The 14,387-nt window shown below is 39.5% G+C and overlaps 1 pseudogene; it reads right to left on the bottom strand.

Annotated features, from left to right (window-relative positions):
* Positions 1 to 955: 955 nt before the first annotated feature.
* On the bottom strand, positions 956 to 2,465 carry LOC113647225 (annotated as a pseudogene).
* Positions 2,466 to 14,387: the final 11,922 nt, after the last annotated feature.

Below are 14,387 nucleotides of genomic sequence, written 5' to 3'. Positions count from 1 at the left end.
TGTGTGTGAGTGAGGGAGAGAGCGTGAGAGGGAGTTAAAGAGAGCGGATAAGAGACAGACAAAAAGGTCACTCTAGTGTGAGTGTCACAGGAGTGAAATTTCACAGGAAAGAAGTTAATTAAAACAAAAATCTACAAACATTTCCTCTACAGTTGTTAGCTATAAAGGATATGTGTCACTGTTACTTAGGTAAAGTAACCGTTACTTAGTTAAGCTACAGAATTTGTAGAAAGATAATACACCATTGTACTGAGGACTGTATTGTGATTGCAATCTGTGTTTAGGTAGACAACAAAAAAGGACCTAGATTTGTAAAGTTCGTCGCAACAAACTTTGATGTTGGCTTTGACAAAGCAAGTATTCTCAAAGGCCGGTGTTTTTTGGAGGCGAGTGGACATAAGGATCAGTGTTATATTTGGAGGCAAGTGGACAGAAATCTAGGGTGCCAAAACATTTGGAGGCAAGTGGAGATGAGCATGTGACGTCATCCGAATACTCTTGAAGAAGTTCCCAACATTGGGCTGATTGTCTTGATATGTCACATGTCCATGTTGTGCTAAATTTTGATTTTGTATATTTTGGGGGCGAAGGGCCAGTCGGTACACCAATTTACAACTTTGTTCAGAGTATCACCCTAAAGGAGCTGGCCAAGTTTGGAGTAGATAGTTTGAAAGCTTGCAGAGTTTCTCCAAAGTTTATAATGGGAGTTTATGGGAAAAAAGGCCATTTTGAGACCCGGTAACAGAAGTACTGGAACTCGGATAGCTTAGAAAAGTAATAGCAACAAACTTCAGACCAGGGTCTACAACATATCCGAATTTGGTGCATGTGGCTCGAAAGCCCTAATAGGAGTTTCTTTTGATAAATTTTTGTCTAAGATTAAATAGGAAAACAGAATGTTGACTTCTACAAAACCAACATAATTACACTAAATCCCACTTTAAATTGTAGTAACTCCTTCCCACACCAGAGTAATAACAGATCTCACTGCAGACTAAACCTGATATAAAAGGTCAGACACGTCAGACATTTCAGAGAGGAGCACAAGAAGGCCAAAAAATGAAAACAAACCTGGGAGTTTTTGAATTCAGAATAAAGTGTGAACAGGACGTGGAGAGACTGGATTCGGTTCTTGGAATGTCCAAGATACCTATAGAACGTCATCTATTAAAATTATATTACAATGTTGATCCTTAAAAAAATAAAATAGGGACTAAAAGACTTTAACTAACCACAAATTATGTCAATGTACTCTGCCAGGTCACAATTAATATCTGCTGTGGGGAGGTTCACCTGTGAGAGAGAGAGAAAGCACAAATAGATAGGATTTATTCTACAGTATTTTGACTAGTGTGAACTGGCAAGGATTTATAAACAGGTAGTCTTAGATTTTAACATTCATGTAAATAGTATACATAGAATTAGGTTCTACACATGAATTGTTTAAAACAAACCTTGCCCAAAAGCTCTTCAAACTCAGGTGGCCATTCCAGCATCAGGGTATCAATGTCTGGCATGGGTCTGAGGAAGACATGCAGAAAATCATTTAAGTCAAATCATTCTATTTATTTGTTTTCTTTCTTGAGCTACACTTAGAAATCTGTATATGGAGCTGAACCAGTTTGTGTGGTACAGTGTTTGTTTCAGCTTGTGTATTAAGTATTGTGTATAATTTATGTAAATGTTTGTTATAATTTATAGTGCGTTTGTGCAAGTTATAAATCACTGTGTGCTAGTGTTTGTACCTGGTATAATGTACTGTAGCTGGTGGTTTGGAGCGATGTAGTTCACTAATGCTTTCTATCCAGTTATCTATAGCTTTTGGGTTCTTCTGTGGGTTCTCAATACTCTTCACTTTCACTTCCTATAAAAGAAGATATTTTTGTTCTGTCTTTTGGCAGAGGGGAAGAATTATTACTTACACTGCACAATGTACACTATACAGCACAAACTAGCTTCTCTAAATAATGCTTCTGTATATATGAAACAGTCTGAAATTCATGTCTGCACTGTATTCCAGATTGTGTCCTCACAGTGACATTGTGTTGTTTACTGTTCTCAGAAAGCCACAGGGAGAGCACAGTTGGGTCAGATTGCTTAGCACATGGTTCATCCAACACCAGCAAACCCAGACCATCCACCTTCCCATCCGGACGAGGAACCTTACCACATAAACGAATAATTTTAAGTCCAGGCTTTTTACTTGTTTAGTCTAGCTTTTTAAGAATAGCTTTTATTAGCTAAAGCAGTAGATCTGGAGGGTTCATAGGCATGGAGTGTTTGGTGAACTGGGATGTCTGGATGGTGTCGGCTTACCACCCTCGCAAGTCGCTCAGGTTTGCAGACTGTGGAGTGGTGGGACGCTTTACGTCCCAGGAAGCCCTCATGTCTGTCACACCTTCTGGATCTAGCCTTTTAGTTATGCTGTCATAGAAAGTCTTGCCGAAGTCCTTGTCTGCATACATTTACATTGTCCATAACCTGATCACAGTCGTACCTAACAATTTTTCTCTCTCTGTCAAGCTATATATGCCACTTCTGAGCTCCCAGTGTTCCGAGTTCCTAGGCTTATAGTCACTTCTTATGGATCTACTTTGTCAATTCTGATGTTCTACCGCTGGCTGGAGTCTCATCACCCAGTGGTCACCTTACCAGTGTCTCATGGGATTGTTGTGAATGAAGCGGCCCGGAGACTGTCATGTCTTCTTTTGAACCAATATTGTGTCAGTCAGCTGTATGGTCTGGTCTTTATCAGCAATCAGGTCTGTGCAGAACTCAAGAGTTTACACTGACCCATTAGTTCCTCAAGAGCTCTCGGTTTCACAATTATAAACTATTGTAGAAGGACATTATTTACATTTGCACTATTTACTGTAGAGTGTCACCCAAGTGAGGATGGGTTCCCTTCTGAATCTGATTCCTCTCAAGATTTCTCATATCATCTCAGGGAGATTTTCCTTGCTGCCGTCACCTCCAGCTTGCTCATTAGGGATAGGAATAGATATATAGTATTTTAAATTTTAAGTTAATCTTTTTAAATTATTTTCAAACTTTAATTTTATGTATTTATTTATTTTCTCCTCTTCTTCTTCTTATCATTATTATTATATATTTATTTCTTTTTCCTCTCTCTTCTGTTTCCATACTTCTGTAAAACTGCTTTAAGACAATTGGAAATTGTTAAAAGCACTATACAAATAAATTGAATTGAAGCTTTTAGGCAAAACACACCCCCCCCCCCAATTACAGATAAAACGACTGATCACGGGCAAGAGGTTACTGAGATGTTTTCAAGACTGTTTTTTTTGGATGTAAAATTTCACCATAAATTCATATTAAGTTCATTTTATCAATTAACACTCAGTGTAGCAGCAACCAGTAGCCGCTAAGAGGCTGAGTAGAGGGAGTTAAAGATGACGCGTTTCAGTTTCATTCAGGTGGTTTATTGTGATGTATAGCAGAAATGATGGCAAGATGAAATAATCTCCAAAAAATAGAAAAGGAAGTAACTGTAAATCAAAAGAACCGTTCAAAGGAAATGTATATCCAAAGAAACGAAACGGTCAACAGAAAGCGAGTGTCCCAGCTACTCACCCCCTTTCCACCTCCATCCACGTGCAAACTCCCAGATTATATGCACCTGTGGACACCAAGTGACGTAACAAAGGAAAAGTGGCAATTTCAAAATAAAAGACATCAAAACCTTACCGGGCACTTACACACCAGCCCCTGATTATTACACCCAAAAAAAAAAAGTAATAATCATAATACGATACAATCACAGTAGACTACACAATGTATGTTTCTGTACACATGAAATCATTAAATCTCATTTTACAGACACAATGTGCATGTGAGGGTGTAAATGTCTAGTTCTTCAATGTTTGAACAATATCTGTAATAACATGCAAACCAATCCAACTAAGCCTTCAGAATGTCATTTGAGAGTTCTCAATTTATGTAAACTTTAAAACGTCATTAAACAACTAAAAGTTCTCAGTTTCAAAAAGGCAAATTTTAGTAATAGGTCTGGTCAAGTAGGTACTCTTGGTCTTGATTTTTACTTGACGTATCAATCCCTTTTTATCTGGTATGATATGAATAATTTTGCCCATAATCCATGAACTTCTTGGAGCAGTATCATCCACTACAAGCACAATATCGCCCACTTGAAAATTCCGTTTCTTCACAAGCCACTTCTGGCGTTCTTGTAGTTCAAGTAGATACTCCCTGATCCACATTTTAATCCATGAATAAAAGAGTCTGTATCAAGTGAAGATAATATTTCGAGATGAACAGCTCTTATGGTCAAACACGTGAAAATTACTTCATAACGTTTTATAATACTCCTTCCTCGCTTAGCTTCAAAGGGACCAAAGCAGTCCACTCCAACATGGGTGAAAGGTGGTTTGTCAGGTGTAACTCTCTCCTGTGGCAAATCTGCCATCTGCTGATGACCCGTGGTTCCATGAAGATGTTTACAGACTACACACTTCGATAAAATCCTCCTTATCGCAGTGCTGGCACCAGGGACCCAATATCTCTGTCGCAAAGTAGCCATCATATAATTTCGAATAATCTCCAATTCGGCCTTTTCCAGTTCTTCTGGAGACAACAACTTAAAGGTCATATTGGATTTGAACTTTTGCATCTTCTTGTCGCAATTTGTCCATGTCACAGTAATCAGTAATCAACCTTTTCCTTGCTTAGATCAATTAAAATGTTCCTGAATCGAAGTATCCATGCTATGCTCTTTTTCAATCACATCCATGAAGAATAGTGATTAAAGTATGGAATAAAATCAATCCTGCTGAACTTGTACAGTATTCACCAGAACACTCCTTTTTACTTCTGGGTCATTAGAGGACATTGCACCTACATCAGTAGGATCCATGGGCCACGACTCTTGTGGTTGAAGAAGAAATGAAGGACCAGAAATCCATATCTTGTTTTTTAAGAAGGAAGTCACCTTTATACCTCTGGATACCAGATCAGCTGGGTTGTTGAAAGAGTTCACGTACCTCCATTGTGTAGTTTCAGAAACCTTTTGAATTTCAGCCACTCTGTTGGCTACAAAGCATTTGAACCTAGAAGTCTCATTTTGGATGTATTTAAGAACAGAGGTGCTGTCTGTCCAGAATACAGAATCCTGAAGATTTAACTTCAGCTCTCTTTTCCACAACTTGTCCATACGACTCGCAAGTGTAGCAGCAGTGAGCTCCAGACGAGGGATAGTGATTACTTTCAAAAGGTGTCACTCTTGCTTTACTCATTAGCAGAGTAGAATGGGCAATGTTCTGATCATTATGAAGCAACAAGTAAGATACGGTGCCATAACCTCGCTCACTGGCATCTGAGAAGTGATGTAATTGGGCCAATGTAACTTCTCCAAAGTTGTCAGGCTTAAAACACCTGCGAACCTGGAATTTATCCAATTCATAAAGTTCGTCCAACCAACTTGTCCATCGCTGAATGTACACTGTTGGAATAGTGCTGTCCCATCCAATTTTCTCTCGACACAGATCCTGAAGTATAATTTTGCCACGCAAGATCACTGGAGACAGAAAACCAAGAGGATCATAAATAGAACTAATGACAGAAAGAATTCCTCTTCTGGTAAGAGGTCTATCTTTGATCGTCACCTTAAACTTGAAAACATCTGACTCAGCACACCACTGAACACCTAATGCTCTTTCCAATGGTAGCATGTCATGTTCCAAATCCAAGCTCTTTATTTTCTGGTCTCTGTCTTCCTCAGGTATGGCATTCAACACAGCATGGCTGTTACTTATCCATTTCGTTAATCGAAATCCACCTTTGGCACATATTTCAGTGAGACTTTGGTACAGCTGCACAGCATCTGAGTTTGTAGGCACAGATACAAGACAATCGTCTACATAAAAGTTATTGAAGACAACGTCTACAGTCTTGGCATCATACAGATCCCTATGATCCTCTGCACACCTTCTCAATGCATAACTAGAGCAACTTGGAGACGATGTCGCTCCAAACAAATGCACGACCATTCTGTATTCTTCCAGATCACCATCAATGTTTCCTCCTGGCCACCAAAGAAATCTCAATAGATCACAATCATTGGGATGCACCTTGACCTGATGAAACATCGATTCTATGTCAGCCATCATAGCAACATACTCCATTCTAAAAGTCACAAGAACACTCAGAGGACTTGTTAAGTCTGGACCTTGCAGAAGATGTTCATTCAATGATGTTCCTTGGTATGATGCTCCACAATCAAACACCACTCTGATCTTTTGCTTTTTGGGATGATGTACCCCATGGTGAGGTAGATACCATAAGCGTCCATCATGTCGTTCCAATTCTGCTATGGGAACCTTTTCAGCATGGCCTTTGGAGATGACACTCTTCATGAAATTAACGTAATCAGAATGAAAGGTTGCATTTCGCCGCAGCTTTCTTTGAAGATTCAGAGCACGTTGTTCCACTATTGCTCTATATCTTGGCATGACAACAGTTTCATTTTTGAGTGGAAGACCAATGTAATAATGTTCATTCATCAGTCTTGCTGATCAAGAAACAAAGTCCATAAATCTATGATCTTCCTTTGACAATCCTTGTTGTTCCTCTTGAACACATTCAGGAAAGTCGGTCTTGAACTGTCGCTCCCACAACTCATCCAACTTCATAACTGTGATCCTATTAACAGTGGTATGAGGATACTCCTCAACAGCATGCTTCTCCAGTAGGTTCATTGGTCCATTAACTGTCCACCCAAACATGGTCTTTATAGCATATGGGCTATTATTTTGACTACGAATAATCTGCCATGGCTCCAATGCCTCTGGCACATTAGCTCCAATCAACAGCTCTACACCAGCATCAATTGACAGCAAACAGATGTGATTTAAATGAGGCCAACAAGCAAGATCATTTTGTGTGGCAATATTAGCTTTGCTTACAGGCATGATCTTCTGAGTGTATACTTCTGGCAAAGTACAGTAATGCTCTTGATTCAATCCTGACACTTCCAAATCCTTAAGAACATGACAAAAGATGGATTTATCCTGATTCATGGTTCTCATTAGTATGTTGATTTTCTTGGCAGAGAGATTGAGCTTTGACATTAAACTCTCTGTGCAGAAAGTTGCAGAACTTCCAGAATCCAGGAATGCATAGGTGATCACCACTTTACTTCCCTTTTTTGACTTTACACATACAGGAACAATAGACAATGCACACTTGTCTTTACCAGCCCTAGTAAGAGCACTGGATTGAAGTGAGACCAAAGCACTACCCAGTGTTGGCTTTGATTCTTCTTTCCTAGTGTAATGAATGCTCCTTTTCTCTGATGAAGTAATATGAAGAAGACTTGGGTGCTTGAGATGACATACCTTACATATGCTTCTCTCCTTGCAATCACGGCTGACATGCCCTGTACATAAGCAACCGAAACAAATCCCATTCTTCTTCAGAAAATTCATCTTTTCTCCATGAGATTTCTCAGCAAGCCTTTTACAAAAATCCAATTTGTGTTCCCCTTCACAGAAAAGACAGATTCTGTTTACAGTCTTCCCACTACATTCATTTACATCTGTTGCAGTGACTGGTGGCAAAACTGCTTCTAGATTTGGAACGAGGTGACTTTACATTCAGGTTTCTACCTCCACTAGGCAGAACATCTTGAATGTTTCCAAATACTGGATCTGTAACTATTTTCACTTGTCTTTCTATGAAATTCACAATGTCAGAAAAACAAGCTGTGTGGTTACGTCGCTCCTGTAAATCATATGCCACTATCCTCCATTTTTCTCTCAACTTATAAGGAAGTTTCGCAAGAATGACTCGCATATTGGTGGCAAGATTCAACTCATTCATGTAATGAATATTCTGCATAACATTACAACAACTTCTGAGAAACAAGCCATAATCCTGCAGAGCTTTAGCATCCTCAGACTTTATTGTTCTTCATAATAATGCCTTCTCCATGTAAGCTGAGGCTATCCTTACCTCATTGCCAAAATGCTCCTTAAGCAAAGCTTTGGCCCTTATGTACCCTTGAGAAGGAATCATGTGCTGACAGCTCCTTACAAGTTCCTTAGGTTGCCCTCTAGTGTACTGCTCCAGAAAATGTAAACAATCTGCGTCACCAACTGCTTTCCTTTCCACTACCTCTTCAAATGTCCGTATAAAATCATAGTAAAGCAATGGATCGCCATCAAAAAATGAGACCTCCCTTGGTGGAAGCGAAGCCGAATTACGTTGCTGAATTAATAGGGCAGCGATTTCATTTTGCTTATCAATAAGCTCGAAAACACCTCGTCCTTCCAAACCATCATGTGAACTTGATCCATGTGCACCCTGCACTCTAGGTCCTTGTACATGTGCATTATCATGACTGGTGCAGAATGTGTCTGCCTTGTATTAGATTGAACAGTATATTGCGATTGTTGAACTGAGAGTTGGGAAATGCATTAAATCCTCTTGAGTAGCATGAGTCTGTGAATATGATACAGGTAGATGTTGTGACGATACACATGAACTTAAAGGTAAAAATGATTCCACATTAGGAATAAAAGATTCAGTTCCAGTCTGTTTCTTCTTTAAAACATTGGTATCAGGAGGCGTAGTAGATATACTCGATTTCGATCTCGAGTCGTTATATACTTTCATCTTGGCCATTGATACAGCAATTTCAGTGTCAAGCTCCATTTGTTCCTTTTTCTTCCTCAGATCCTCCTCTTCTTTCTGCAGTGCATGTTTTTGCTGTAACATTTTCTGACGTGCCAACAAGGCTGCCATTTCGGCCTCTGTCTTAAGACGAGCAGATGCAATAGAAGATCGACTGCATTGAGATCCATGAGTTGTGTTACTAGACAACATTTTCCTGCTCACATTAGAAACACTGTCTGTTGGTTGTATTTGAGACTGTACTTCATCATGGCCAGCTTTAAGGTTCTGATATTCACTTGGATCCTGCATACTGTGAGATGATGATACTGGTTCAACTGAAGATGGAGGTATAAGAGGATTATCCAATGGCTTTGTATAATGTAAAACTGAGAGTGATGAGCCAAGATTTGCATGGCCTTGAGTAGAACTTGATTCTGTATTTGGAGCACTTTGCATGGAATCTTCCACTTCATTCATCCATTTTTCCACATCTTCCACAAATCCATCATTGCGTTTACATATTGATTCAAACCACTCCGTTTGTTTATTTAGTTCATCAGGAGGGAGAAACACAAGTATCTTTTTATGCAACACAGATACATCATCCCTTAAACATTTCAAAGATATCAACATTGAACGCACTTGTGGAGCATTGTCATCACATTTCATGAGGTCTTTCATAGATAAAATCATGCTCTTCATTTTATTCACCATAGCCTTGCGATCCTTTTGCAATCCCTCCATTTTGACTGCCAAGGCCTTTGCAGTAGGCTTAGGCTCTCTCTTGCTGCTCTCAGCAGCGTTCTCAGGCTCATCTACATTCATTTCGCCCACAACGCAATCCACATTCATCCAACAGCGCCGCACTCAAAGCGCATTAATCAATCCAATATTTTCATGAATGGGCGCAACACCACCGTGCGAAACAACTTTGCACCTTGTTTCACAATCACAAGCCAATCCAATCCATTCAATATCGCGGTACACAAACTTCACGCAGCAACACAGGCGTCTTCACATTCAATAAATAGCAACGCTGGAGCGAAAAACAGCAACACCGCTAACATACCTCTTCTGTAGTCATTGTTTGCTTCGGTGTGTGCGTCCGTGTTTCATCTTTTCTGCATCCAGAGAAGTCCTTTCCAATGCTCCACGATCCCAATGATCCAAGATCCCAGTGATTCACGATCCCAATGATCCACGATCCCAATGATCAAATCCAACAGCGAGTCAGTTTTCTGTTAACTAAACTGTAGCAGCAACCAGTAGCCGCTAAGAGGCTGAGTAGAGGGAGTTAAAGATGACGCGTTTCAGTTTCATTCAGGTGGTTTATTGTGATGTATAGCAGAAATGATGGCAAGATGAAATAATCTCCAAAAAATAGAAAAGGAAGTAACTGTAAATCAAAAGAACCGTTCAAAGGAAATGTATATCCAAAGAAACGAAACGGTCAACAGAAAGTGAGTGTCCCAGCTACTCACCCCCTTTCCACCTCCATCCACGTGCAAACTCCCAGATTATATGCACCTGTGGACACCAAGTGACGTAACAAAGGAAAAGTGGCAATTTCAAAATAAAAGACATCAAAACCTTACCGGGCACTTACACTCAGTGCTTCTTATCTAGGCATGATGTGCTAACAAGTCTTTGTACACAGTTTGATACTAGCCTAAACTCTTTCATGCCATGAGTGTGTACAGTATTAAACAACAGGTCAAACATGAGAATCGAGAACGCATAAGAAACTAATTCTTTAGTTTGCAGAGGGTTGCAAAGAGTTTGCTTGGGTAATAAAGTTGTGTCAGTATCTGATGACACTCAAACTCCAATGTTGGGATCATTCTTTGTGTAATAAATCTCCTGAAACATAGCAGACTCATTTACCTTGGTACCATCTTCAAACTCATCACTGCCACTATTGGCCATGCTTTTCAGCTGATGTCGGCTTGGGTTCCTAAAGACTGGAAGCACAACACTGTAATTTAGCAGTGATGGAAATGTATTACATGGTATAGCAGTAAGAGCCTCTGTCTGCTCTGCAAATAAGTGCACACTCAAATTACGAATCAAACCAAAAAAAAAAAAAAACTTTCAATCCGCACTCCACAGCAAAAGAGTAAATCATAACCTCAAACCACCACAAGTTGTTTCCCCCCCACATTAACAGAGTACACCACATATATAAGGTAAAGGAAACCCCACAGTCATTAGTTGGTCCAAGATAAATGAAACAAACAAGAAAACGAATAACCAAAACACACTCTCCAAAATAAATCACTTTACCATTTCAAAATACAGGGTATTTCTACCATTAGCAGCTTTTAGCTGAAGCCAACCACACTTTTTTAAAGAATCTGGTGCTAACTGTTGAAAGTGTTGGTCAAAACAAGACTCTATTGTAGTCACCATTGACCCAGTATCCAGTAAACATGAAACAGGAACACTCCCTATTTGAATGACAACAGTAGGACATGTGCCAATAAGACCCTGGATCACCATAGGACAAACAAGGCTAGAGGATTTTAAATCTTCACTGCTCACTTCAGTAGTCTGTCTGACTAATAACCACAGGGGAGGCAAGAGGATCTTAAACCTTCACTGCTCACTTCAGTAGTCTGTCTGACTAATAACCACAGGGGAGGCAGATCTATCATCAATTTGAGCTTCTTGTTGCTTTAACAGCTTCTTGATTTCTTTTAACTCAGTAGATTCCTTATGCATCTGTGATTCACTTAGGCCACGTTCACACTGCAAGCCTTAATGCTCAATTCAGATATTTTGCTCAGATCTGATTTTTTTGTTTGGCTGTTCACATTACCTTTTAAAATGTGGCCTATATCAGATACCAGTGTGAACAGTTTGCGGTTTCGAACTGACCCGCATGCGCAAACAAACAATAACAATGACGTCACACGTAGCACACCGTTGCGTTAAAAAGTTGGCGAGGTTATGGAGGAAGTATTGTATCATCTGGTGCAAGCAAACATATCATGTAATGCTATAATGTGATGTATTCAATGCAAACATTATGAGCTGGTTCACGTAACCACTTTATATAACACTCTTAACACACACGTTACCAGTCACGTTTCTGTCACGTTTTCGCCTGTGAAAAAAAAAAAAAGTTTGCGCCGGTGACACAAACGCGGCGACTTGTAACGTGTGTGTGTGTTAAGCAAAAGAAAAAAGTCTTCGCCGGCGCATAATTGTGACGAATGTCGATGTAGATGACGTAAAAGTCGCATCAAATCCACCTTGGCTGTTCACACTGCGGCCACATTGGGAAAAAAATCAGATTTGGGTCTGATTCAGGACCACATATGGAAGAAAAAAATCTAATCTGGGCCAGATTCGAGTGTTCACACTACTCCTGAAGAAGTCTGACCTGGTCACTTGATCCCAAAAAAATTTTTTGGGCCACTTTTACCTGCAGTGTGAACGGGGCCTTACTCTACTTTGAGCAGCATTACACCATAACTGAGCAGCAGACGGACTAACTTGCCTCTTCCCTTCCTCAATCCATCCTACGGCTTCACTTCGAACATCAAGTAAAGTACACTGTGGAGTATGCCTTACAAAACATTTAAGTTCGTGTTTAAGTGCTACATCATTAACATGCTCTACAAACTGGTCACGGACAACTGGGTCAGCATTTGGTACACCATCTGGACGACTTATGAGAATAGCATCCATCAAAGACACAAGTGCATGAGAAAATTCAACCAGGGATTCACCCTCTTTTTGTTTTAGATCATAAAACCTCTTCTGCATCTGCACAAATGTCTGCTTTACATCATACATACTTCTTAACACCTGAAATATTAATTCAGGAGTTTCCCGTTCAGCTACTGGTCGGAGCTTGATCTCCATTCTGGCTTCCCCTCACAAATGATCTAACAAAAATGCTACCCTTTCTCATACAGTCTTACTCCCATCCCCAATGCAGGCCTCAGCCTCCTCAATCCAGTCCTCAATGTTTAAATTAGTGTCCAAGTCCCCAAAGAACCGGCGACACTTCCACTACCAGAGGAGCATACATGACCCCGCTGAAAGATACAGAAGATACGGTTACCCTTAATTTTAAGGTTGGGATGAGGAGAACCTTAAAATTAAGGGTAACCACTAGTGTGTTTCTTTTTCAAATATGACAAGGTTTATTTTACAACATTTACAAGCAGCATTACAAAGAATTAAAAATGGCAAAAAGATCAAACAACCAAACAAAAACAAAGAAAGAAAAAAGAACTATTGTAACCATTGCAGACAACAGGATTCCAGTGTTGTAATGTAACGGAGTACAAATACTTCGTTACTGTACTTAAGTAGAAATTTCACGTATCTGTACTTTACTTCGCTATTTAAATTTATGTCAACTTTCACTTTTACTCCACTACATTTCCTAGATAAAATGTATAATTTTACTCTGATATATTTCCACTAAGCATCTTCATTACTCGTTACTACAAAATAAAATTAGAAGAAGTGTGTGCGACTGCAATAAGGGAGGTTTGGCGAATCACTGCTCCTAGATTGCATTACGCACGTCCACACGCTCTATTTCAGCGTAATGTTGCCAAAGGAGGAGGAAGCACAACTGAAACCGCCATGGAAGCACCTATTGGTGAACCTCGCGTTATCATAGACCACCACCCCGACGATAGTGATGAACTCAGTGAACAGGGTGAAGTAGATAATGTTATACACCCGTGGCCGTATTTGCAAGAAATGTTTCTGTACATTGGAATGAAAGATTCTTCCTACTGGATGAAGTGCCTCTTATGCCTACCGAAAATCACTGAAATTTTACTTTTACTTCAAATACTTAAGTACATTAAATATCAGAAAATTACTTTTGATACTTAAGTACAGTATATCTCAGATACTTTAAGACTTTTACTTAAGTAATATTCTGAAAGGTAACTTTCACTTCTACCAAAGTCTTTTTCTAGTACGATACTTGTACTTTTACTCAAGTATTGCTTTCTAGTACTTTATACAACACTGCAGGATTCCCAATCCTTTCTAATGGTAGTTGCTGCTCTGCAAATAAATGCACACTCAAATTACAAATCAAACAAAAAAACCCATTCAATCTGCACTCCACAGCAAGAGTAAATCATAACCTCAAACCACTACAAGTTGTTTCCCCCCACATTAACAGAGTACACCACATATATAAGGTAAAGGAAACCCCACGGTCATTAGTTGGTCCAAGATAAATGAAAAACAAGAAAACAAATAACCAAACAAAACTCTCCAAAATAAATCACTTTGCCACTTCAAAATACCAAACCCAATTCAACATTTAAAGTCATTTCTCAAGCAACCATTAGGCCATCAATGCTTTCGATAAAAGTAAACAGCAGTCATGCATCATCTGTACTCTTAAATATATCTTTATTTCTCAGAGGCACCACTCAACACAACTCCCATGAGGACACTTTACAATTCAGTTCTAGGCTACTACACTGTTCATTAATCAATTGGTCTTTTCATCTGCTATAACACAGCCTTCAAAAACATCAAACAGCTTTTCTTAGCACATGGTACACAAAGAGAAAGTCACCAAGTTTGACTTCCTTTTATACTCTCTTGACTCCTGGGATTTGTAGTCCACCCGATATGTAGCCCTACACCTTCTACCCCATTACACATGTAAGACTTTTTATTTACTGCTCTAGCGTTACGTCTCAGAGACAAACTAGCCAGCTAACACACTCGCTACTAACAGTTAG

Source organism: Tachysurus fulvidraco, chromosome 20 (genome assembly GCF_022655615.1).
Source record: "Tachysurus fulvidraco isolate hzauxx_2018 chromosome 20, HZAU_PFXX_2.0, whole genome shotgun sequence".
In the NCBI taxonomy this organism is placed as follows: domain Eukaryota; kingdom Metazoa; phylum Chordata; class Actinopteri; order Siluriformes; family Bagridae; genus Tachysurus; species Tachysurus fulvidraco.
Note: the sequence above shows the minus strand (reverse complement) of the source record. Positions and strands in the feature narration are given on the sequence as shown.